This window comes from Microcebus murinus, chromosome 23 (assembly GCF_040939455.1).
Source record: "Microcebus murinus isolate Inina chromosome 23, M.murinus_Inina_mat1.0, whole genome shotgun sequence".
Classification (NCBI taxonomy): Eukaryota; Metazoa; Chordata; class Mammalia; order Primates; family Cheirogaleidae; genus Microcebus; species Microcebus murinus.
This window is the reverse complement of record NC_134126.1, coordinates 26,188,383-26,215,428: the sequence shown is the minus strand read 5'-3', so window position 1 is coordinate 26,215,428 and position 27,046 is coordinate 26,188,383.

Sequence of the window (27,046 nt, the reverse complement as noted above, 5' to 3'; positions counted from 1 at the left end):
ATATTTTGAAGGGACAAATTGGTTCATGGTATTCTTCTGAAAGGACTAAGACAAAAAAGCAAGAAGAATAAAAAAAAGAATAGCATATCTCTCATAGAAATATGGCTTTCCCCCCTCTCAATGGCAGCTGTCAAGTACATGGTGATATTCCTGATTTCCAAGAAGGGCTCTCCAAATTCCCCTACCAACCTCAGTATTACAAAGGTCTAATCACTGGGAGAAAAGAAAGGCTCCTCTCTCTTTTTCTTCTAGTAGATCAGACGTTGGTCCCAGATCTGCTTACGTATGCCTACGCTTAGAGAAGAGACTATTTTGGTCTTCTGAGCAGCATGTTTTCAGCCCCAAACACCAGAGCTGCCCCAGAAACCATTCAATCCAAGCAAGAAAATAAATGTGAATATTACTAACTCAGCAGCCTGGCAGCTGCAGACGATCCCATTATGTCAATCACCGTCAACATTTCACTGTAACTGGCGGCTGTCGTCTTCCTGGAGATTAATTGCTGGGAACCTGTGGTATGTATTAATAGATCATTTATTCAGATTGATCTTTCACCCATTGATCTTCAATAGCTGCATGTGGCCAGGTAGCTACCATTCTTGTGATCTGACTTCTGGGGCTAATCTTTACTCTGAAAGACTCACCTGGGATTTCCTAGCAAGCGTAGTAGCCCTCATGCAGATTCCAAGTCTGCAAACCACAGCTGCAATCAATCGCTTCCCATCTCCAGAGAGCCAAGGTGCGCTCACGCTGTTGTTTTCTACCCTCTTACAATTTGATTTTTAATATCTTACACGCCAAATCTGCAATCAAAGCACTGCTGTCAGGCTGGGATCTAAATTCTTACTCGAATAGCTTAAGCACCCTGTCCCTTGGAAATCTGAGCTTCTTTCTCATGCTCCTGCCTTCTCTGTGCCAGTTCTCATCATTGGACCAAATAGAGAACCTGAGGTTGCCTTAGCTCTTCAAGTGGCTAACTCTTACCTCTCTGTTATGGGCTGAATTTTGTCCCCCTAAAATTCACTAATCCCCAATGCCTCAGAATGTGACTGTATTTGGACATAGGGCTTTTAAAGAGGTAATTAAGGGAAAATGAGGTAATATGGGTAGACCCTAGTCCAATATGATGGGTGTCCTCCTAAAGAAAGGGGATTGGGGCACACACATGTACAGAGGAAAGACATTGGAAGGAAACAACCATCTGCAAGCTAGGAAGAGAGAGGCCTGAGAAGAAATTAACCCTGCCAACACCTTGATCGTGAACTTTAAGCCTCTAGGACTCTGAGAAAATAAGTTTCTGTTGTTTCAGCCACTGGGTCAGTGATACTTTGTTATAACAGCCTGAGCTGACTAATTCACCATCCTTCAGGCACCTTTTCTGAGAGAGCTTTCCCAACTCTTAGATTAGTCTAAGTTACCCTGCTATCTGCTCCCATTTTTTCTGTCTTTGTACTGCCCTAATATTCATTACATTATAATTACTTATTTAATTGCTTGTTTATAAGAGTTTTTCAGCTCCACAATGCCAGGGATGTTTTGTTCACTATCTATGTCTGTTTTGTTTACTACTATAGATAGTAGATATCTATGTCTACTATATTAGATATGGAAAATAATGCTAATTGTTGTAACAGATAAGCCTACAAATCTCAGTGACTTAGTATAATAAAAATATCTCTCATTCCTACTGCAGTCCAATATGGGCCCAGGAGTCAAGTCTCTATCTCTGGGTACATCTTCCTCTGGTTCTTTGTAGGGCTCTCAATTTAGCTGGTGGATATGGAACAAGAAAGTGATAATTGGTGGAAGGTTTCTATGAGCCAGACCTGAGAGCGGAGTGCTTCATTTTGGTCACATTCCATTGGCCAAAACCCAAGTTATGTAATCTCACCTAGCTGCAAGGGAGGCTGGTAAATGTAGTTCGGTTGTGTGCCCAGGGAGCAAAGGAGAACTTGGATATTGGTGAGCATGAGCAATTTGCAGTACAATCACTGTATCTCCAGCATGAGCCATAGTTCCTGATTCATAGTAGGTACTTAATAAATATTTTAATTAATTAACTCATTAATTTTCACAGGTGACACACTTAGCCTTAGGTGGAGCTGGGCTTAGAAGTCCTTACATCTTTCTCCAGGGGCCTTTCATTAAACAATGTTATCTCATTTGTGCACACTTGGAGCTGTGAACACTTGAAATCTTCTAGTCTTAAATATCCCCTCCCAAGAAACAATCCCAACCAAGGAAGTTATTTCATTTCTAACATCTGAACAAAAACGGGCAGCTCAGTATGTGGTTTTACCATCTTGCTATAGTTATTTGCACTTATTAGACTCTAAGTGCCTGGAGAACCCAATGCATGAATTAACCATCTGGGTACCCCAGCTTTAAGCCCAGTGCCTGGAACATCTTTAACTTCCATTCAGCCAACATTTATTGAGCATTTTCTATGTGTTTTGCTAAGTGTTTCTATCCACGAACTCATTAAATTGTCCCAATAAAGAAGCAACAATAATTATTTGGTTTTTATATATTGCAACCCAGTTCTCAGAGAGCTTGAGATATCTTGCCAAGGGTCACAGAAGTAGAAAGTAGTTAAAATAGGATGCAAAGTCAAGCACCTAGGATTTCAAAGCCCATGCTCTTAACCACTAATTCCCAGCTGTTTTTCCTGTGCATGCACCTTACATTGAATTGAAATTAGCCATGGGCATCAGAGATAAGTTGGCTGCTTTTATGGCATAACCAAGGCTGAACTGCCTGGTCCTGTTCTTGATTTCAAGAGTGTAATTCTCTTGAAATTCCTTACAAGCAGGGGAGGAGCCATCTTTGTACCCCACATAGCACCTAGGACAGAGCATGCTGCATAAAAGATCTTCAATAAATGTGTCTCTATTCTCTACAAGGTTACTGGACCAGGATCTGAGGAAGGAAAGGAGTGGCCAACCTGCCTCTACTGGTCAGTACAGCCTTCCCCAAGCACCCACCCACCCACACACTGTCTTCAGTCCCTGCTCAGCCGCTCTGCCCAGAGCTGTTCTTGGTGGGTCCTAGTATCCTTTGGGAGTGAAGGACACTTGTTTCCCTCTCTGAGATTGATGGTGGTGGTAGGGGGAGGGAACTAGAGGTTTCTGATGGAACTTCCATCTTAAGGATAAGACAAAAAGCAAGAAAAATTCCTGATGATTCCAGTCCTCTAGAAAATAAGACAGATGTATCTTCTTCAGTCTTCTTCCTCCATTCTTCTGAGCCCAGCTGCACATCAGCACACAAGGTCCCTATTCTTCCAGGCTGTGGAGCTCAGGGCCAGCAGTGCACAGATTCGAGTCCTGCTGTTCCAATTCCTGGTGAGCTGAGGCTGAGTCCTGTCCTCCCAATTCTTTCTCAAATGCATCCCATAGGCTGCTTTGGAACAAAGAAGTTCATTGGATGCATGTAAACTTCCCTTGGTTCATTATTTAAAGTTTGCTCAGGATATGTTACCAGTGGGCTCTTCTGCCAAACAATACACTAAAAACAAAATAAATAAAATGATGTGGCACACATTTGGCACAAGTGAAGGAGCCCTCCTGTGTGAGTTCTTGGCTGGATTATTCCTGCCTGCTGGTTTCCCTGCCCCTACAATGGGCAAGGCTGCACAGCTTAGTGGATGTGGGGGGTCAGGCTCCATCATCTTGCAGATGCACATGGCTCTCCCTTCTCCCTCAGGTGGATGAGCTGTAATTTGCATAATAAATAATGGGGGTATTTCAGGTAACATGATAGAGCCATGTTTAGCAGAAGGAGGATTTTCGGCACCTCCAAAGGAAACCTGAATTGGTCCATGGCTCCCCAGTGCATAACGAGAACTGACCCCATCATCTTCAGAAAAGTTTCCAAGGCTACAAGAATTCAAGCTTTACAGCTTGCCTGCCGCAACTGGCAGGGCCCTCTTGGGGCTGGCGAGCACAGAGGGGGCTGAAGAAAGACATATTCCAGTCACCCCCAAGTTCATTTCCACTTCAGGCCGAGGGCTGGCCGGCCGAAGGGAAGCTCTGTCTCTTCCAATTTGGCTTGAATTGAGGCCATCCGTCCCGAGCGAGCTGCATTCCAGGCCTTTTTCTTGCTGATGTCAAAAGGCTGAATGTGGACTTCAGGATGGCTTGAGGGCTGTCTTGCCTGCTAACACTGATTTTATGATATGCTAAACATAACATTCAATAGCTATTACTTCCGCTGTCAGAGAAACAACTTGAGCCATCTATCTTCCTCCTCAGACTGTATTACATTTCTCCCTGCAAATGACAACGCATTATAATATCTTTTATTATAATATTACTTATTTATCGCCAGCGGTTTTCCAGCATTAATGCCGAGGGCTCTCATCCTTTATCTGCTTTTTGGTTTGTTTGTTATGAATGTCACATTCTATTTATCAAGATGGGCTCGGTTCAGAATTTGTGGAGCTGGACTCTTCTGATTTACTTTTTATGCAAACTGGGCTTTTGTCTCATCAGATATCCAAGCACATAAGGAGGACAGGATGGACACGATGTTCTGCTTTCTTGCTTTTTTAAAGGACCCAAAGGAGCAGGAGCAGGATTTAGGATTATGGTACTTGAGCCTTGGAAGTGAGCTCCTAGGGTCATCTATGCCAGTGCCCCATCTTTAGGCAGGACTTTAACCTTGACAGTCCCATTTCAGCAGGAATTCTGCAGAAGGAGCTCCCATAATTGTTCTCTGGTGCTAGTTCCAAAGTTTAGCAGCCTTCCTTCTGAGTAGCTCTTCCCGTCTCTCCTCAAATTAAACCTGTTTCCTTAAGTTCAATCAAAATATTCTGCTGAGATCTTATTTCTCTGAGAAGGCTACTGGAAAACCCAATGCAGAAAACCTTTGAAATGGCATGCACACTTGGAGGCAGTTATTTGTCTTACAAGAAAAATCAAAAACCTAAAATCATGCTTCCTTGAAGAATGACTCCTCTAGCTCTCTTAAGTGACTGTGTATACATCATTAATGACTAGACAGAAAAGCTTTTTTCCCCAGTTGGGGGTAGGTAGATGTGCATGCAGAAAAGATAAAATTAAAGTGCCAGCAAACTAATGTTTACTGAAAGTCGGACAGAATTGCTGATATGGTCCTTGTAAAAAACAGAGATGTCTTTACATTGATGCATTAGTATAAAAACATCAATTCATAGTCCACTTTGTTAGAAAGAAATGGAGTTCAATAGTACTTGAGAGTGAACCTTTGCCTTGCATGTCTCTAGAAGTTTCGTTAGCACCTGAAATCCAATGGAGGCTGAGCCCCTGGTCAATTCTGGCGTTGAGCAAGGGGGTAAGTGTAGGATATAGGAGTTCCTTATTCTCTCAATGAGTGCTCCTTTTCCATTATAGAGTGACCCCACCCTACCCCACCTATCCTCACCTGGGTACCCAGTGCCAAAATCATGGTCACTTTTTCAGTCCTGTTCCGTATTCTCAGCTTTGCTACGTGAATACCGGAGAGGCTAATGGCTGATCAAAGCCTGGGGCGTTACTTCCTCCTCATTTGGTTTACAATTTAATAGCAAACTATTGGAAGACAACATTATTATTCGAAGAATGGTGCTATCATAATGGGAATTCAGACGTAAGAGAACTGATGGGGGAGATACTTTGGACTAGGGTTGGAAGCAAAGAGGACTGTTAAGAAAAGACCTCAAAGCACTCCGTATTGGGGACTCAAATCCTTCTGTCCATGAGACTAGATCAAGATGTCCAGTTGAGCAATCCTTCCCCCTGCTCAACCTCCTGACGCCCTCCCTTCCTTGGCAACATGCCAAGCACAGGCTGATGGTAAAAATGCAACACCTTGGCCAGGTAGAGAAGTATGTTGAACACCCACATAAAAGTAAACTCTATGTACTTTCCTCTGTTTTCCCCAACCAGGTGATGATGAGGGGAATAGTTTGCCTTTGAGAGGGAGAATATCTTGGGAAGCTTATAGCTGCCATTGTGGTACCTTTGCCTGCCCACTGTCCTAACAGGAAGAGCCAGTGGTGCAGCTGAGAAGTTTGACCCAATCATGGTGGTCACGGGGCGGTTTGGCTGATTGTGACTTCTTGGGTATTATTGGGAACTCATATTCCAATCTTAGAGCCCTGCGCTCTCCATTGAGCCCTTGAGCTAGTAGGCAGGCACTGAGGATGCTAGCAGACTCTGTGAATTATTCAAAAGGCAGAGGGACTCTTCCCGAAGCAGTGTAGGGCTTGTTTCTGAAATACAAAGTCTGAGACTGGGGAAGTAGGAAAAAGGATGTCAAGGCTGCATATTTTGTTAGACTTGTCTGCCTCTCCTATATCTTACTTTTCAGTGTTGTCTTTCCTAAATAAGAAAACAAAGATGGTGAGTTGAAAGCAAGGGCTCTATGTCCAGATGAGTGGAGTGTCCTTAAATTCCCTCCTTTCCTCCATTTTCTAACAGTCCAGCTTCTATCCTTTCTCCTCCTGCCTATTATAATATGTGTGGTTTGTTTAGGTAGATTTTTTTTTTTAATCTCAAACTAGCTCCAAGGCTCCTTTCTAATCCTGGCAGAAGGAGAGTGGATCTAGTCGTTTTGTTCTTGATGGGCCTTGGGCATCTCCTGTGGTGACCATGGCCCCCAGAGGGGTCAACTCTTTCTCCCTGAAGCTGCTGTTGTCTCTTTGATGAGCTGAGTTCCAGATGTTTTGGAAAGGCTATGGTGTTGAGGACTTGTCATCATTTCAATACATTGTTTACAGGCTGCAGTTCGTGAAATGGTGCAATAATTTTATTTGCACATTGTTTTCTATTGACATGTAGACTCATGTCCCAAGCTCTCTGAAGCTATTGGTGAGCTCCAAGGGGATGGAGAGAAAGATCCCCTAAGTGCTTTACCCTGTCAACATCAAAGTCCACTATGAGTACAGTCTACCTGATTTTTTTGTAATTTGTTTTGACCAGATAAATTATTTACCCTTTCCTATTTATTTGAGGTAGCTCTTGCAATGCTGAATGTGCTTCTTCAAAACCATGTAATCGATGACTTCCAGGGGAATGAGAATGACAGGGCACAGGGGGCTTGATCACCAATCAGCTTAACTCTCTTAGTGTCATACTTCTCAGCAAACCTTTTTAAGTAGCAAGGCCCAAGGAAGAAAACAAATGGAGTGGTGTCTCAACTCTGGTTCTAAGAGCTCCAGGTCCCACCTGTCTCCCTCTCCAAGTGCCTGCTTCCCCTAAGTAACTAACTAGGACTGGGATCCCCATCCCTATCTGTCCCTCACCTGGGATTGTTTCCCACATGCTCCCTCCTCCCTGGAATACCCTCTCTGCAACCACCTCCTCTTATTTGGCTAGCTTCTATTTGTCCTTTAGGACTCATGCCAGACATTACCTTCATCTCGAGGCCATTCACAGCTGACTGCTATAGATCCAGTTGGAGCCAGATGTCCATTCTTGGGGTGCCCAGTAACCTCTGGGATTGCTTCCGGCATGTTTTTATGTTTTCTGTTTGCTTGCCTACTTGCCTATAGACACTAAGTTTTTGAGGCAAGGATTATACTTTAATTATCTTTTTAACTTTGGTGCTTGATAGGGTAGGTGCTTAGCAAATACTGGGTGAATAAAATGCCTGACTTATGTCAACAGAGTCTAATTGCACCCAATTAAGCTCTTTCCTTTCTTTTTTCCCTCCATCCTTCCTTCTGTCTTTCCTTTTCCCCCACTTCCCCACTACTTTTTTTCTTCTCTCTCTCTTTTCTAGTTTGGGAGGTTTTTATGTCAATGCTTCACATGATACTACATTGGGCTTATTAGGGCACTATCTTTTGGATGAGTATCACCCCTCTTGTCTCACCCAGGTAACCTGGTCAGAGAGTTAGAGCCCTTCCACTGCCCCGTCCCAGATTTTCCTACTCTTATCAACAATCAAATATATATGAAGTCTGTCCAGAAAGTATCCAGCCATTGTTAACATAATGAGAACGGTTTATGTGACATTGATGTAACCTGGCAGCCAAGGAGAGGGGACTGTAATGAGCACGCGTGAACTGTGACAACCTCACTGCACTAGTCAGTGAGGTGCTAGACGCTGTTGAGTGAGCATGTGCGCTGTGTGGCTGCCACATTCAAAATGAGTAGAGTAGAGCAATGAATCTGCATCAGATTTTGTGTTTAGATTGAACATTCCTCTGCAGAAACTATCTGGGTGATTCAGAAGGCTTTTGGGGACCATGAGTGCAACACAAATAAAAGTGTGGCACAAACGCTTCAGAGATGGTCAAGAATCTGTTGAAAGTTATCCACATTCTGGAAGGCCTGCAACAAGCAGAATGCTTGAGAACGTTGAACATGTATGGGTTAGGTTAAGAGAAGCTGGGAGAACTGTGTGAGGTCCCAAGGTGCCTACTTTGAAAGGGACTGAGGCATCATTGTCCTATGTACAATGTTTCTTGTATCTTGTATCTTCTTCAATAAATGTTTCTATTTTTCATTTACATGGCTGGATACTTTCCTGACAGACCTCTCTCCTCTTCTCTTTCTCCTTCCCCTTCCCCTTCCCCTTCTCCTCCTTCTCCTTCCCCTTCCTCTTCCCCTTCCCCTTCCCCTTCCCCTTCTCCTTCTCCTTCTCCTTCTTCTTCCCCTTCTTCTCCTCCTCCACCTCCTCCTCCTCCTCCTCCTCCTCCTCCTCCTCCTCCTCCTCTTCTTCTTCTTCTTCTTCTTCTTCTTCTTCTTCTTCTTCTTCTTCTTCTTCTTCTTCTTCTTCTTCTTCTTCTTCTTCTTCTTCTTCTCTCTCTCTCTCTCTCTCTTTCTCTCTCTCTCTCTCTCTCTCTCTCTCTCTCTATATATATATATATATATATATATATATATATATATATATATATATATCAATACCATATTATGGCTAAGATAGCACTGGTCCCTCTTGCTTTGGCCCCAGTGGAGTGGAGCAAGGTGGCTGGTAAGGATGGGGAATAGAGGAGTGGAAGTGAACTCAAAGTACTCTGCTCACTGGTAGAGTGGGTTAGGGCACCATTACTTCCTCTCTCAATCCCCCTTCCTTCTGAGGCTGGGAAACCTTCAGTCTTTGGTACTCATTAGTATTGTCCATTAAGTACTTCCCAGACATGTGATAAGATTGCACCTACTTGCCTAAATAGAAGCAAAAGGGTGGCTTCCAGAGAAAAGCTCCTAGAGCTGAGAGGTGAATCCCCACTGTCAGAAGGTGGCTGCATCATCAGCGTGGTCCCAGAATGGGGACAATAATGAGCAGACTGAATACACCCCCTGCAACTTGTACTGTCTGTGTACTAGGGTTGAGAAACTTCGCTTCATTGTGTTGAGCTACTGACCTTTGTAGGTTATTGGTTACCACAGCATAACCTCATCTTCTCTGACTGATACAGGGTCACTGAGATAAAGTTTCCTGCTCACGAAACCCTCCTGGTGGGGAGACATGAGACTGATTTGCCCAGGACATGCTCACCAGGGGAGCTTGAGCCACAGCGGGTATCCCTTGTTTGGTCCATGTAGCATCCTTCCCTCCTTTCTTCTGCTAAGCTGAGTTCCCACTGCTCCTTTGGGGAACTGTTGTTGCTCCCACCAGCCTTGAATGCAGGGTGTGCTTCCTGCTGCATGAAGAACACCACCTGCAGTAGAGGGAGAACTGTCAGCACACACGGCCCCAGAGACCAGAGCTATGGAGGCAGACAAACCTGCCGGTGTTGTGAGCTAATAAATCTCTCCTGTTTCTTAAACTAATCTAAGTATTTTTATCTGACAGTTGTAACAGAAAGAATTCTTACTCATTCAAGCAGCAATATCAAATCTTTTCTTTCTGAGTGGTCCTGTTCCCCCCATGTTCCTTCCCTCCATGCTATGGTGGCAAATATACAAGTGACCCCAGGTCCTTGGTCGTGACCTTCCTGGTAAACAGGCAATGAGCTCAGAGCCGTGAACCAGTAGCTTCTCTCGGCCAGAGGTCAGCTACAGACCCAACTCCACTCCTGATGACAGCTGGAACCGAAGCAAATGAAAAGGCCTCTGAGCGGATAAAATGTAGTCCATATAATTCATATTCAACCGCATGGTTATTACTCTAAGGATCATCTATTCCCAAAACCTCAGAGCTAATTTCCCCTCATTGTACTCACAATTATAATACTTTCTCAAGTTTCTGCTACCTTAGAATAGAAGGAGTAAGTCAGAAAGGGCGGAGGGGGACTTTTTGTCTTACTGGCAGGAAGTGACATTTGATATGCATCAAAGAGGAGTCAGACAAACTACAAATGGCAGGAAAAATGCCTCCACACTGGGGACTTGAGACATTAGGAAAAATAGCATTGTACGCAACTGAAGCCCTCAGCACATCACTGTTTCTGAGTGCTTTTACAGCTTCGAGTACAAGCAGATGCTACTACGTCAATAAAATTTTAAATTTTAAGATCCTCGGTTTATTAAGGCAGGAGGTGCTGTTTAATTCATTTGAAAAATACCGATATGGCTAATTGTCTCGAATGCGTGGCATCCAAAGGGTTAAATCTCCATTTCTCTAGCAAATTTATTTTTGTAGAATAGCCATTTCTCTGATGGCGCTGAGTCCACGAGGTGAACTATATTGTTTATCAATATAAGTCATTTACAATACGGACATGTTTATTTTGTTTGTATGACTCTTTAGCGCCAGATAGTGTTTGTGAAAGCATTTCGTAAAGAGTAAAACACGATACAAGGGTTCTTTATCATCATGCTCCCTGGAAGTCCCGAATGACATCGGTACCCATTGGCGTCTTCCCCCCAAGGAATCCCTTACGTGAGCCCTTCTCAAAGTCTAGTGTCCAGGTGACTAGGTCTCATTTGCATTGATATACTGAGTTAGTGGATCAGGGTGACATGCAGAAACCTGGATTTTAAATAAGGACACCCACCCCTGTTTCAAGTGGCTCTGACACAGGCAGTCCCAAGTCTACCTCTTACGAAATACCATTTTCTGCTGCCCCGGAGCCCCTAACTGCCCCGGGATGGTTTCCTTTTTCAAGCTGGACCTGAAAAGAAATCTTCTCTCCTCTACCCAGAACTGAATCATTGAATAGAAGCTGGAAGTCATAAAATAAAATAGAATCTGGTTGAGGTAACTGAAATAAGTTAGAGAAAAAAAAAATAATAAAGACTTCCTAAGTCAAGTTTTAGATGGTGATATAATTAGAATTATTATCCATTATTTATGTGGCAGGTGATGTTCATGAGGTGCTTGATGACTCTGTGTTAACAGGCAGTGATCCCGCTGACGGGGAAGGTGACATTGGTCTGTCCTTTCTCTCTCCTGCCTCCCTGCTGCTGTGTCTACGCTTCTATCGAGCTCAGCTAGTTGCAATGGCACTTTTGGTTGGGCACCTTGTAGGAGTTTGCAGCAGAAAAGTGAAGCACAACATCAAAAGTCTTTGATTTAGAAACTGGTGACCATCTTTCTAATATGCACGGGTGCTGCTGTGGTTCCTTGACCATGCTCTGTGCATTGGACTTGCGTCATATATGACCTCATTAAATTCTCGTACCAGCCTTGCAAGTAGATTTTATCTCTTTAGAGATGAGAAAACTCAGATTCAAAGAGGCAAAATGACTAATCCATGGCAACACAGCCAAAAAATAGTGGAGCCAGGTGATCCTGAGTCTAACGCATGGGGCCTTTCTGCTATTTGTCCCCACGAGCTCTCAAAGGGAAGAGCAAGTTAGGGCTCTTTTGTCTTCGTGGCTCATCCAGGGTCTTGTGAGTGCTTTGCCCTCACTATGGTCAACAGTCATCTTTGCCCTCTCTTACCAGATTTATTTAGTCTTCTCTGGCTTCTTCCAGTGTCAAAGCCTGAACTGCTCACTAAAGGGACACTTTTGGTAGAGCAGGGATAAATCTTAACCTGAAGGTTTCCAAGAACATAAAGCACTGGGTACATGTCATCCTAGCTCTGTCAATCAACCACACCAATTTCACTGCCGCCTTCACTATGACAAATTACTTTTTCCTTCCTTCACCTGGATATAGCCTTTCAAAAAGTCAAGACCTATCACGTGAGGCTGGCATGTCCTAGGAGAAAGGGAAAACACGAAGTTAAGAATAGTCTGTCAAAACAAGGGGCAATTGGGCTTGAAAAATCCTTCCTCTTCAGGGGCAGCGATATCCTGGTTTAGTGTAATGAAAGTCCTCATGCCCAGTGTCCTCTAACAATCTGACTTTAATGGGGTTACTATAGCTGGGGTAAAGCATTTTATATGGAACCAGGTTTACATTATCCTACTCTTTAGAGATCTTGCTTGCAATGCTGTTCAAATCCTTTAATCCATAAATAGGATTCCAGACAGCACTGGGCTGCCTTCCAAAACTGTAATCTTCCAGTATATGAATTATTACCAAAAGATTAGGGTGTTTCTAGTAATAACATTTCAAATAAATCAGCTTTCATGGAGGAACAACAAACTAATATTGGAAATAACAATATAAAGACATTTATATAGCCACTTGCTAGAATAACTTCCCTAACCAGGGGCTTCTTTTCTCATTTACATTCATTCTGTTTGAAAAGTCTTTTTTCATTTATCATCAGCTGCTGCCTTTAGCCTTTAAAGCAGGCCACATGTTCCCTTGTCCTGGGACTCTTTGAAGCCTGTGAAATCGCCAGCTCTGTTTACCTAGGGATGGTCAGGGATGTCAACTATTGTCCCCAGAAGCTACAGGTCCCTTTAGACTTTCTCTTTGGCTCTGGGGAGGTGTGTAGGAGGAAGGTATAAGTCAATTTCAGGCTGGAAAATACTCTTTTGGGCTTCGTATCAAAGATCATAGATGAGATCATGGAGTAGAAGAGAGAGTTCCTTGCATGGCCTTAGAGACTGAGCCCTTTTGGGTGGCACAAGAAGCCCTGACAGTAGAGATTTACCAGGGCGATGATGCCAAGGTGTTTTGTAATGTAAAGAGCACTTGCGTTATACTTTGATGAATTCTGGCTTCATCACTCACCAGCCTTGGGAATATTGAGCAAATTCCTTTAGTCCTTTTGTTCCTTTGTTTTCTCATCCATAAAGTAGGGATACAATAAACCCTACTGGATTATTGAAATTAAAGGAGGTACCAGTGGTAAAGTCAGAACTCATAGATCTGAGTTCTTCCTCTCCTTTTGGCTGTTCTTTTATTTATTTATTTTTTTGAGACAGAGTCTCACTTTGTTGCCCAGGCTAGAGTGAGTGCCGTGGCGTCAGCCTAGCTCACAGCAACCTCACACTCCTGGGCTCAAGTGATCCTTCTGCCTCAGCCTCCCGAGTGGCTGGGACCACAGGCATGCGCCACCATGCCCGGCTAATTTTTTCTATACATGTTAGTTGGCCAATTAATTTCTTTCTATTTATGGTAGAGACGGGGTCTCGCTCTTGCTCAGGCTGGTTTCGAACTCCTGACCTGGAGCAGTCCACCCGCCTCGGCCTCCCAGAGTGCTAGGATTACAGGCATGAGCCACCACGCCCGGCCTGGCTGTTCTTTTAAACCATTGGAGTTTCATGGTGAGGTGGCTGATAGACAGTAAGGGGGTTCCTTCTCTTAGCCACAGATAGCTGCTTTGAGAAACACCCCCAGGCTAGAAGCAAAGATACTTGTTTAAAACCCATTTTGGCCACTAACGTGCTGTGACCTTGAGTGAATTGTCACCCTTCTAGATCTCCACTCCATCTTCTATTAGAAGAAAAGTGTCTGGTAGGGCTCCTCTCTACCTTGTAGGGTAAAGAGGCAGTAAAACCAATATACTTATACGAGATCATATTTTAAGGAGACATTTCATAGTCATAGAATTTTAATGCTAGAAGAGGTTATCTAGGAAGGGAAGGAATTAACATTTATTAAAAGTACTCACCACATTGAAAGTACTTTATATGCTTTGCCATATTTAATCCTAACAACCCTCTTAGGGAGGTGGAGTTATACCCATTTCAGAGAAGTGGAAGCTGAGGCTCAGAGAGTCACTTTTAGTTGCTCCGGGTCACATGGCTAAAATGTGGCAGAAGGAGAACTCAAACCCAGATCTGTAGGACTCCAAAGCTTCCAAAGTCTTCCTATTGTATTGTGTTTTTATCATCCATAATTCTCATTTTACAGGTGACCGACAGAGCTGGGACTTAAGAGATATTAAATCATTCATCCATGAACTTAGATGACTAGTGAAAAATCCAAGACTAGAACTGGAGTTTCCTGATTGCTATTCCTGAGTATCCCCCTTCCCCAAATTGGTATAAATTGCCTAACCTAACACTCTATTTTCTGTTATTATTTCAAAAATGTTTTGTTTTCATTTTCATTTCTGATGGATTTTCAACAAACAGAGGTTCGTGACATTTTAGTTCTAAGACTCTCCTCTTAGATGAAAAGGTTGGAAGAGTTTTCCTTTGGTTCCTTCTAGCTCAAAAATTCTATTATTCCTATGACCCTCCGTTCCCCATAGTAGTTAATGATCTGTAAAGAAACACCTAAATGCACAGGTTTACTACCCTCTCACTCTGCAAGCTAGAGGAAAGCTAGCTATTATTTTTCTTCTTCAAAAGGATGATCTGAGACCCACATTGCTTGAGCCACTAACTCAAGGACATAGCTGATCAGTGACTGAGCCTGGCCTAAAATGCTCAAAGGAGATTGTGTTTTATTCACCTTTAACCTCCACCCTCAGCAGAGGGACGGGGACATAGCATGTGCTCGTTTACAGTAGAGTAAAGGTACTCACGCGTTAATGAGTCATGAGTGGAGTGGAACCCGGGCTTCCCAGCTCCCTGTGTAGGCTTCCTTTTGCAGCTTTCTTTCCCCCAAAACCTTTTATAATGGGGGAAATTTGCCTGTGTGCTAAGTGCTTCAGATATTGGCCTTTCTTAAAGCGAGCAGACTATAGAGTACATTTCAAAGGGAGGAGGTCTTAATTTGCAGATTGCTGGGGTGGCAGGTCTGAATTCAGACGTGGGAGGGCGGATGAGCGAGTTTGCACACCCTGCTCCAATCCACTCTTACCCTTTCAATCTAAGGCAGCATTAGTATATTATTAATAGGATGGGCGAGGGGACGCCTGGAGAAGAGATGTTTGTGAAATGCCTCCTCAGATTAAAGGAGCTTTGAAATGGAAAGCATCAGCCCTCTGATTAACTGAACCCTGCACTTTACATTTTGGGCTTTTAAATAAAAAGGAAAAGAAAAGAGAGGGGGGAAAACCATCACTGTGTTTTTGGAAGCTTGTGTCATGTTTTTGTTTTTTTTTTTCTCTTTCCAGCCCTTCTGCTTAGCTGCCCCGAAAGGCAGGCAGTGACGGATGGCAAGTGCTACAAAGGGGAGTGCGGGCACCCACCGGCCCTGCGCTATTTCCATCAGGGTGGCTCAAAGGCAAGGCTGTGCCACACGACCAGTCCCCCCTTTTCTCCCTGAACAAATGTGTTTTTTACTGAAGTGATGACCGTCTGATTTCATTCCAGGGGGAAAGAGGAAGAGAACGCCCATGCCTTTGGTCCATAGGGAAGTGGGATTGAAAGGCTTGGGTAGGATGAGAACCAGAATGCACCAGTCCTCAGGGTCCTTTGCTCCATGACCCTTTCTGCCTCAGTTTCCCCATCTGTCAAAACCCAAACAAAGCTTTCCTAGCTGTCTCTGAGTGCGTGTGGAAGGATTGCTTTTACAAATTATTCTGATGACAAAAAGTGTGGGGAAGGGGAGAAAAGGGCATGAGAGGGGCTCTGCTGGCCAGTGGTGGCAACTTTGTACATTTGTTTCCTGTCACTGTGAGAGGTGGGGACGGAGCTGGGTCAGTGAGAAGGGTGGGAGGTGCATTTTTCCTTGGGGAGTTTTTGGAGTCTACCAGGTGCCACTTGCCATTTCCCCAATGATGATGTTTATTATACAATCATGAAGGCTGGGGAATGGCCGTGACATCTAGAAGACCTTTCTCAGATCAGGATTCTGGGATATAGATTTTTGCAAGCAGGTCTTGGCTTTGGGCGTTGGGAACAATGCATCTTCGTTGAAAGGGGCTCCAACCTTCTCCCAGCTGGCAGCAAGGGGATGGTTCCACTCATTAGCGGGCAGGCCCATTTCTCAGGGGCTGGCCTGCTCTTCTTAAGCAACTATTGTCTCCTTTCCTATTCAGCTGTCAGCTCATTCCCCACGATGCTGCTGACTTTCAGCCTGAAAAGGGCCTTTTCCTTGCCGGGCAGTGAGGCAAGCTCCAGCCAAGGGGTTGCAACCCCTCCTCTCTGCTGCGAAAAAAGAGCCAGAGCCCTCCCCAAACCATCCAGCGACCTTAGCCGGCCCTGGCCCCATGAACATAAGGAGATGCAAAGACAAGTAAATTAATAACTCCTATCCATATTTGTAGACACTTCTAAGGGTTAGGCAAATGGGTTATATGGAGCTAAAACATGTCAGCCTAGGAGTAGAAAAAAATGAAACAAGAAGTTAAATCCCCTAAGGGCCAATTGGACCATGCACTTATTTTTAGAAATTAGGCACCCCCCCCCAAATAGCATGTAATGGTGCCTGGGAGAAGTACTAGGATGAGAAAACCAAACTAGACGTTTAAGTTCTGGTTTCAGTTCTAGAGCTAACCAGTTGGCTTATTTGAATCCAACATGTTGCCAGGCAAGTGGCTGATAGTAAACTGACCAGAGGGTGAGCCCCACTGACTCTCTGTACCTGCTTGAAAGTAGATCTACTCATCGACATCTTGTGTTTTACTGGTGCATCAAAGAGTAGCAGCCTGAAATTTGGGAAATTGTGACATTCTCGTGACCCATCTCTCATAGGTGTAAAAAGGTTTTTAAAGTTTGCTTTTTGGATTCCACTTTCTATTAAAATAGATTAAGAAAAGAGGAAGTAGGAGGAAATACCATAATTCTATATAAACTGGGGTTTTAGTGATCATTACTAAAGAAATATTTCTCCAAAATGGAAAATGTTGCATAGCACCCCCAAACGACACTCACTCTTTCTCTTTACTCCTGGGGTTCCTTAGTGGAAACCTCATTTGGAAGGTCCTGGGCAGAGCATGCTGAGTCTGGCATTGCTGTGGCCTCTGTCCTGGGCTTGCTGGTGATGGGGGCAGGTGGAAATCCTGGCTTGGGGAAGATGGAAAGGTGAAAAGTTCATGAGATATTTGGAGATGAAACGATGAAAATCTTATATCCATTAGAGGGAAGAGAAGAGGGAATTTCTAAAATTGCTAATGGGACTAATTTGCCTGTTTTCCCTTGAGAGACAGGTTCATCCCACACTTCGGGATGTTATGGATCTCTTGCATTTTCCTGCTGTCTGATGAATTCTCTGTCACATGGCATCTCCTTCCTCCCCTGCTCTATTCTTTGGCAGCCCTCTTCCTCCACCTCCGGCTTCCGGATAACCAGCTCCCGATGCCACGTGACTTGCTCCCCTGCAGCAGAACTGAGGCTTCCTGTTCGCTTGAAACCTGGTCCCCTTCGGAGCTGGCCAGGCCTGGTAATTAGAATGTCCCCTTCATCTTTAATTGCTTCATTTAACATCGAGTGCACTGGCTTAGGAGTGCTTGTGCCCTCTGCAATGACCCGGTGTGCCCCGGATAACTGACAAGCAGTGCCTCTTCCCCTGGCTCGGGAAGATTAGTGCGTTTGGGGGCTGAGAATCTTCAAATTCCAGCCATCCTTTGACCCACTGTGCTTTTCTCACTTGCTTTGGAAATGCAATTTTAATTTTCTCTGCCTTCCCGGGTGTGGAGTGGGGCCGGTCCCTGCCCCACCCCCGCACAGAGAGAGGGGATGACACCTCCCCGCAAACCTTGTCATCACACAGGCCACACACTCTTACCTGAGCCAGGTGCAGGGGACTGGGGAGGAGCTTGGGGATAGGAAGGGCAAAATTTGAGTTTGAGTCTCAGCACTACCAGTTCCTAGTGGGGACATTGGACTAGCCCCTTCTTCCTAAGCCCCATCCAGCTTCATTTTCCTCACCTGCACATGGTGTAGGGGGACCTGCGCCACAGGTTACAGTGTGGCTCGAATGAGACAAGGGACGGAAATTTGGTAATGCCTTAAATAAATGAAAAAATATTTTAAATTAAGATTGTGGCACAAAGGCCAGCTGGGATCATAAAGGTGACTAAAAGAGACAGTCTCTCACTTGCATCCCCTAAGTGTGGCTGTGCGAGAGAGGGTGGCAGTTGAACCCCCCTAGACATGGGTTGTGCACGGCAGGAGGGGGTGGTGATGCTTAAAGAGCAGATGCTGCTGTAGGAAGCCTCAAGGTCATGACTCTTTGCCTCCTCTATGCTGTTCATCCTAGAGAAGGCATGATTGGGTGGCAGGTGTGTGCCCTTCCTGCCGGAGGGGTTGCGTGATGCCACAGGTGCATATCATGCACCTGTGGGTGGAAGAGTGGGTAGCAGTATCTCCTGCTCATAATTTGAAAGCTTGCCAATGTGGAAGGAGAGGGTTACATTTTCTGAAATAATTTCATATGTTAAGTCCCTTAGGAAAAGTCTAGCAAAGTGGTTTTGAGGATCCCTTGGTAGCAGAGAAAGTTACGTTGGTGATACGAAGACCTTTCCAACTGAAAGCAAAGAACAAAAAGGTCACAGTATTTCCATAATCATCTGAATTTTTAAAATAAACTTAATGATTCTTTCATCCCTTAGGTATCAAAAAATATGAGATCTTCCTTTTGTAGGATGTGTGTGTGTTCATATGCACACCTGTGCATGTTGGGTGGATGGGATATGAGAAGAGGAGAATCCACCAACATCTGGAAAGGGGGTAGATGATATGAGAAAACAGCTGGAAGAACTGGGCATCTTGAACTGGCTGGTTATTTGGGGGAAATTTGACCCTTGGTGATTGCCAGGTTTCGCCAATAAAAATACAGGAAGCCAAGTTAATTTGAATTTCAGATAAATAACAAATGCTTTTTCAGTATATACCTATGTACCATGAAATATTTGGAACATACTTACAGTGAACAATTACTTGTTTATCTGAAGATCAAATTTGCCTGGGCATCCTGTGTTGTACCTAGCGACTCTCCCTGGGGTGGGGTGGCGGGCTATTGTGGGGTCTCTTTGGACTATGAAGGAAGCACACAGCTATTATGGTTTTCCCAAGGTTTATGTTGCCTATAAGAACCAGAAACTTGGAGGTAGAAGATTTAAGACCTTGTTCTCAATCAAGTGTTTGGAAAAAACTTTGCTGTATACCTTAGAACAATAAGTATAGTGAGAAAACCACCTGGCTATTCAGCGTAGAGTCACAGGATTCTGTGTTTATTCAACATCTATCTTTCTTTTTCTTTTATTTTTCCTTTTTTTTTTTTTGAGACAGAGTCTCACTTTGTTGCCCAGGCTAGAGTGAGTGCCGTGGCATCAGCCTGGCTCACAGCAACCTCAAACTCCTGGGCTCACGCAATCCTCCTGCCTCAGCCTTCCGAGTAGCTGGGACTACAGGCATGCGCCACCATGCCCAGCTAGTTTTTTGTATATATATATTTTTTAGTTGGTCAATTAATTTATTTCTATTTTTAGTAGAGATAGGTTCTCACTCAGGCTGGTTTCAAACTCCTGACCTCGAGCAATCCGCCTGCCTCAGCCTCCCAGAGTGCTAGGATAACAGGCGTGAGCCACCGTGCCCGGCCAACATCTATCTTTCTTATCCCTTCATTAGAAAAGCATTTACTGAGCACCTACTGTATCCCTGATGTTGTGTTTGGCAATTGGGTAACTAAGATAGAAAGCCAGTGGCAATACTGGGTTGGTTGGACTACTTAGAACACAAGGGGAAAGGAGAGACACGCTCAAGAAAGCTCAAGAAAACCAAAGTCTTTTCCTCAGATATTGCATGTTTATCTCCAAGTTTCTCTAAATGTCTGTTCTGTCCCCTTTTCTGGCAGCCAGCTTTTTCTGCTTGCTCATCTTCCACATGATCTTAAATGTCTACCATGGTAGCTAAAATTATATAGCCTTCTAGTTTCAACACTCGCCCTCGGTACTGGCAAGTGTCTCTGCTCAAATCGGTTTCAGTCCCTGGAGAGAATCCCCTGGGCCAGCCTGTGTTCTAGACACTAGGTCAGAGTGTGCTCACCGGCCTCTGTGCTTGCAGGACTTGTGCCAAGTGTCCCCTCATGGCCCAGTCAGCCACGCCCAGGGGAACGGGTGAGACGGCCGTGCAAACTCCTAGTATATTCTGATTCTTGCTTTGTCTTCTTCTCTAGTTCCAAAAATGCCCCCTGCCTAAACAAGCAATTATTTCGAAAGCTTAGCAGTGAAGAGTGGAGATGCAGCAGTCGAACTAACTGGGTTTGGGTCTTGGTTCTACTATTTTAGTTTTGTTCTACCCTTATGAAAGCTGTTTAAACCTTTCTGTGCTTTCGTGTCCTCCCTCACCCAGAAAATAAGGATAATGAGAGCAGCCACCTCGTAGCGTTGTGGTAACAAATACATGTAAAGCACTTAGGACGGATCAGAAGGTGAGCACTTAAGAAATGGGAGCTATTGTTATTAGCATTTTCACGCACACGGACGCACATTTACTCGGCTTCTTCCCATTAGGAGAAAATGCGGTGTTGTGACCTGTACCACACTCAGAGTTGATGTCAAAGGGGCCAATTCAGATGCTTATTTTCGGTCTCCGGGTGATCTCCATTTCTCCTCTGGTTGCGATCGGATAGATCAAAATGTCACACTTAATCAATATAAAATGGCAGATTAAGAAAACAACAAAATTAGAATAAAGAAATAAAATATAGCAAAACATAATACCGATTCCTACTCAAAAAAGGAGGAAGAAACATATTCTAGAACATGTACCCTGTTTTGCAGGACAGCCCTTTACCCTTGCCATATGCAGCGTGCCTTCTGCTTCTCTAAGTACAGCCATTTGTCGGTGATAAAATATTGGAGGTCTGAGTAGCCCACGCCTCTTTCTAAAACCCATTCAGTTCATGCATACAAAGGCCAGCATCTGCTAAAACAGGCCTGAACCTTTTAAGAGCAGCCTGGCATCCTTAACAAAAAAACAGCCCCTTGCCCGTGGACAGAGCTATAAAAAGATGTACTGTCCTGCAAGGGGCAAAGCCCATGTGGCCCGTGGAAGCCTGAAGCCTCTGCCTCTATTCCATATAAGCATCAGCCTCTCACCTGTTCCTTTCCTTTCCAAATGTCAGTCTTTGTGCCTATCTCAAGGTTTCTCAATGGATGCATTAACCGTTGGGGTTTTCAGGCTGGTAAGTGCTCTTACCCCGTGAGCCCCCACTGCAGTTCTGAATCAATTGAGAAGTAGACGGAAGGATAAAGCATGGAGGTAAAACATTATTAATATTGAGGTTGAGCATGTGTGGTTTGTATTTGTGGTCAGACTCTTGCTCATCCCCAACAGTGGATGTAGAGAGACAGGAGACTGCAGGCCCACCACCGTGAGGCCACCTGAGACCCCAACCTCTCTTTTGGGATCAGGAGTGGAGCTGAGCACACCCTTCTGTGGGCAGACACTCTGAGAACCAGAGGGTGCTGGTCCAAGCATGCACAGTTTATTTACCCATTGGGTGGTCCATTGCATTTGCTTCAGAAAGAAACAGTTAAAGATATGGAAGGAAGAACAGAAGAGATCTATGCCAAAACCTCAAAATAACCGAACCTCCTATTTTCATGGACGAGACTGAAACTTGGGGATAGGAGAGGATATTTGTTGATCTCCTTTGGAGTGGAATGAGTGGCTCATCCAGGTGGGGCTGCTTGAGATTCTATAAGTCTCTCTTAGTTCGTTTTCTGTTGCTATAACTGATTACTCGAGACTGGGTGATTTACAAAGAAAATAAATTTATGTTTTACAGTCCTAGAGGCTGGAAAGTCCAAGATCAAGCAGCTCCACCTGGTTGACTTCTGGGAGGTTGTTGTGCTGTATCATAACCTGGTGGGAGGTGTCTCAGGGTGACAGGGATGCACTGAGGCCAGACTAGTTTTTATAACAGACCCACTCTTGTGATAATTAATTTGCTCCTGTGATAACCCATGTTAATCCATTAGCCCATGAATGGATAAATGCATTCATGACCCAACCACCTCTTAAGGGCCCCACTTCTTAATACTGTTACACTGAGTATTGAGTTTCAACAACGGAGTTTTGGAGGGAACAAGCATTCAAACCATAACAGACTCTGAGATATTTCGAGGAACTTTGTCCTTGATTTGGTACTGATGGGAAGTGGCATTTATTCCCTACCTGAGGCAGGGATATGAGCAAATGCCTGAGGCAGAGTCAAAGCTGGATATTGGGATAAAAAAAAGAGAGCTCAGAAAGCACTTCTTGGCCTTCCTAAGCCCCATAGTCATTGACAAATGAAAATAATAATACGGTCTCTTCATTCCTCTGATCTTCCTAAGCCTCAATAGTAGATATTAGTGGGAAATAGCCATAGCCACCTGAGTTTGATCCAGTATTCACCCCATCAACCAGTTTTTACTGAGACCTATTGTTTATTTAAAGAATCCTCCTGCCTAGACCTCAAGAAACTTTAGTTCTCATAGGAATAGCACACGCATGTGCTCCCACCCCGCCCCCTTCCACACACAACATGCATTTGCTAAGGAATATAGAGTGGAATTTAATGCAGTTGTTCAGACAGGAGACAATGCTGGTTTTTTCCAGAGTCATCTGGAAAGGTTTAATGGAGATGGCAACACTGGAGCATAACAACACGGATGCCTGATAGGGTTTTCAGTAATTTGGAAGAAGGGAATGAGCATTACAGGCTTGAGTAGGGACAATTTGGAGAAGGAACAGAAACATAAGTTGGGGGAGAATGAACTGTGTATGTGTATATGTGTGTATGTGTGTGTGTTTGGTGAGGTGTAAGAGAGCAAGTGTGCAAAGATACCAGACTAGAAAAATCCTTATTTTTCCATAGCTATAAAAGAAGGGCCTTTTTGTGCCTTTCCTACCTGGCCTCTTTGGGGCATGTATGGTACTGGTAATTTAATTTCCATACTTAGGGAGAACATAAATTCCATAGATGCCTTTTTTCTTCTTCTTTTTTTTTACACATGAAGACTATCTATATCCATTTCCAACCACAGAAAATGCTATATTAATTTGATTCAGAAGCACCTTTCATGATAGCATCTTTCCAAAACACACACAAACACAGGGCCTCTCTCCTCTTTCTCCCTTTGATGTATCGGCCTCGTGGGACTTGAGGGAAAGCAGACCCTTCTGTGTGCTCCCGGGCCTGGTTTCCATTCCTCTGCCCCATTCCCATTTCATGCCTTCCTCCCCTGCTCCAAGCAGAAATTCAATTCCCATCCCAACTGTGAGGAATGCACCTTTCTGGCCTTCTCCAGACAAGAGATGTCTATATGCAGCAGAGACACTGAAGGAGGCTGCACATCCCTCTCTTACTCTCACCTTGTCCCGACATACCCCAATACCTGGCTTACGCGGGCCACTATATCAGTCCCATAGAATCTCCACAACTCTAAACTCTGCTCTGGAGAGGGACACTGGAGCATTCTCACACCCTAATGGGAATCTGGACTTTGTGGTAGGGACTATAAGTGAAAATAAATTTTTAAAAGAAGAGAGACCAGGGGAGGACACAGTGGCCAAGGAGAGCTCCGTGGGGAGATGTTATCTGAACTGCATTATTGGTTAATTGTTAAAAGGGAGGGCATAGTGTGCATGATGGAAACTTCCACAGTGCTGAGGCCATTGATGATACAATATTAGGAGAAGTCGGTAGAGGTTAGGAATGAATTTCCCTGCAAAGTGCCCAGCTCAGATACTTTGAGTTTTAATGCTGTGTTAAGTGGGTTTCTTTCTCCTGTTTCCCATTCCTTAATGGCTAACCATATCGCCAACAGAAAGCCATAAAGAGATTCCTCCCGGCAAAGAAAACCCGTCATTAATTCCAGTCCTTTATGAAAGGCTGCTGGTGATTGGCCGGCCACCCCCAACCCTACCCTTCTCACTTCCTGCCTTCCCAGGGCTTGTCTCTCTCTCTCTCTCTCTCTCTCTCTCTCTCTCTCTCTCTCTCTCTCTCTCTTTCTCTCTCTCCAGGTTGATGGATTACCTTGACACAGGAGGGAAAGGGAATTCTACAGAGTTGTACCTTGTGTGTCTTCATCAGTGTGTGGGCAGGCAAAGTGAGAGCCTGAGTCAATTAAGTGGACACCAGTAGAGAAGAGGGTGTGTTTGGTATGATTTTAGGAGAAGACGGCGCTAAACCAAGCACATAATTTCCAAAGTGCCACCAATCAAAATCAGCTCCAAACAAGCCTGCGGTCAATTTTTAAAAGAACATTTTAATGATGAAATGGCCATCTTTGAGATTATTTTGCAAGTAATTGAGTAAGATTCCCCAGTGAAAAATATTTGGCATCAATTTCTCAGAAATGCTCCCTTCTCTTTGTCCCTAATGGACAGAAGCACAAACAGTCTCTAATCACATGAAACACAACTCTCCTTCCCAGCCTGTAATTACTGCGGGGACCCAGAGAGACGCTAGTTAAGGACTCTGTCAACTTGTCTGTGGAAAGAGCTGGAGTTATGCGGGGGTTCTGTGTGTTTTCTTTCTTTCATCTCTCTTTCTTTCTTTCTTTCTTTCTTTCTTTCTTTCTTTCTTTCTTTCTTTCTTTCTTTCTTTCTTTCTTTCTTTCTTTCTTTCTTTCTTTCTTTCTTTCTTTCTTTCTTTCTTTCTCTTTTTCCTTTTCTCTGAAAGAGTTCAGATCACACTCTTTTCCAGTGAGGCTGAAACTGTGACATCGATTGTCAGTGGCGGGGTGGGGGTGGGGCGGTAGATTGTTGTCAACTAACTTTGCAACACTTGAAAACAAAATGAATGCTGCTTTGATTTGGAGGGTGATAAAATTGTGTCTCTGATCCTTACTGCTTCCCGCTGATATGGAGACTGGGGTCATGCTTGCTACAGAATTGCCAGGAAAAACAGAGGGGCTTGGTGCCTTGCTTTGAGGTGACAAGGAGACCCTCCAAGGGCTCACACCTGTCTGTGGTCTATGGAGCCAATTTCTCCCCCGCCCACTTTCTTGACTGCGCTCCCAGCTGGTTTTCTCATTGGCTACCAACAGCCCTCGACAGGCGGGCAATGCCAGGCTTTCGGTTGAAACATTCCTCCATTGAAAACACCCAACCTGAATGCCAAAGATTATTATTCAAAAGCATTTCTCCTTCTCTTCTTTTCAGTTAGAACTGCGTCTGTTCTAGACCTAAATGGGGAACCTGTGCACTTTGAGAAGAAAACAACACAGGAGTAGGGTTGGAGGGGACTTCACGACCCGATGGACCTGCGTCCACTCAGCGCTGGAGGGGCTGCCCAGGCAGGAAGGCAAAACCCAAGGGCAAAGGAAAAACTATAAAATTCTCATAACAAGTAATGAATTAAATAACTCCTTGTGAAAGGAAGAGAACCAGCTCGGGTCTTTTGATTATGCGATGCCTGGCTTGTTTCCATCTTAATAACTTCGAGAACCTCGGGTCCTGCTAAATCAGTCTGCTTCAGTAAAATCCCCTGGTGACTCACGTTTATGGTGATGTTTGAGCTCCCTGGATCTTCCTTTGGAAGTTATTTCTACTTTTACGTTGTTCTATAGGAATTTGTTTACTGCTTAAAAAAACAGAACAAACTTCAAGTCACTCCTTTTATAAACTGCCCATCCTGGTGGGCATTCGGGGCAAGGTGAGGCATTGCCTGATCTACCTGTCCAGCGTGAGTTCCCTCAGCTCCCCTAGGAATTCCCTGTGTACCCACTAAACTAACTTCCTCATCTTCCTGGGCCGACCTTTCCTAAACCTGCACTTTTGTTCCTGCTGCTCTGCTTGTCTGAGATGCCTTTTTCTCAACCTCTAGAGTACTGCTGAAATCTAACCTAGAATTTACCAAATGTCATCCTAATATTTACCAAATATCCTTTCTCTCTTGCATCTTTTCTTAATTCAACCAACTCTAACCACACCTCCCTTCGGTTCTTTATTCCTCTTCCACTGAACGTGTGTATATTTGTGGATGTGTATATTTACTTCCTGTCTAGCAGAATGACTAACATTTGTATCATCAGCAGTGATTAATTCCTAGGACTTTGATAAGCTAGTGTGGTTGGCCACTTCTTCCTTTCTTTTTCTTCTTTGCCCATTGGAGGAGTGTTCTGATTGCCTTTCCCTTTTAATGGGATTTCAGTTGCAATGGAGGGTCAATTATAATCAAGCAGCCCTGTGAGGTAGGTAGAGCAAACTGCCTCCTTCTTTGCAAGATTTGGATGACTCTCTTCCAGAGAGAAAAACCCTTTACACTTTTGCTGGTTTTTTCAAATTCCTTGACCAGAGAACCAGGTGTTTGGATCCCAGTGAGAGTCACAGCTTATACACAAACATGACTGGAAGAGAGATAACAAATTATCTAAATTTATACTAAGAAGTAGATGGCTCATATATATTATTGGATAGGAACACAATGTAGGCCAGGTGCGGTGGCTCATGCCTGTCATCCTAGCACTCTGGGAGGCCGAAGCTGGTGGATCGCTCAAAGTCAGGAGTTCGAAACCAGTCTGAGCAAGAGCGAGACCCGGTCTCTACTAAAATAGAAAGAAATTAATTGGCCAACTAAAATATATATAGAAAAAATTAGCCGGGCATGGTGGCACATACCTATAGTCCCAGCTACTCGGGAGGCTGAGGCAGGAGGATTGCTTGAGCCCAGGAGTTTGAGGTTGCTGTGAGCTAGGCTGACGCCACGGCACTCACTCTAGCCTGGACAATGAAGTGAGACTCTGTCTCAAAAAAAGAAAAAAAAAAAAAAAAAAGGACACAATGTAATGAAGACTGTGGCTCTGGCTGTCTAAAAATGATAGGAAAAGAGGAGTATCAGAGAGGGTGCAGGACCTGGGAGCCACTGATGAATAAACTAAGATTGCTCATACTTTAGGCTCAGGCCAGGTTGGAATTAGAGATTGCTTTAACCAGCGGGGATCCCAATCCATCCTGTCCATTTCCCACACCCAGGCAAGTCCTGAATGCCCTAGGCAGGGATGGACCGGGTGCTC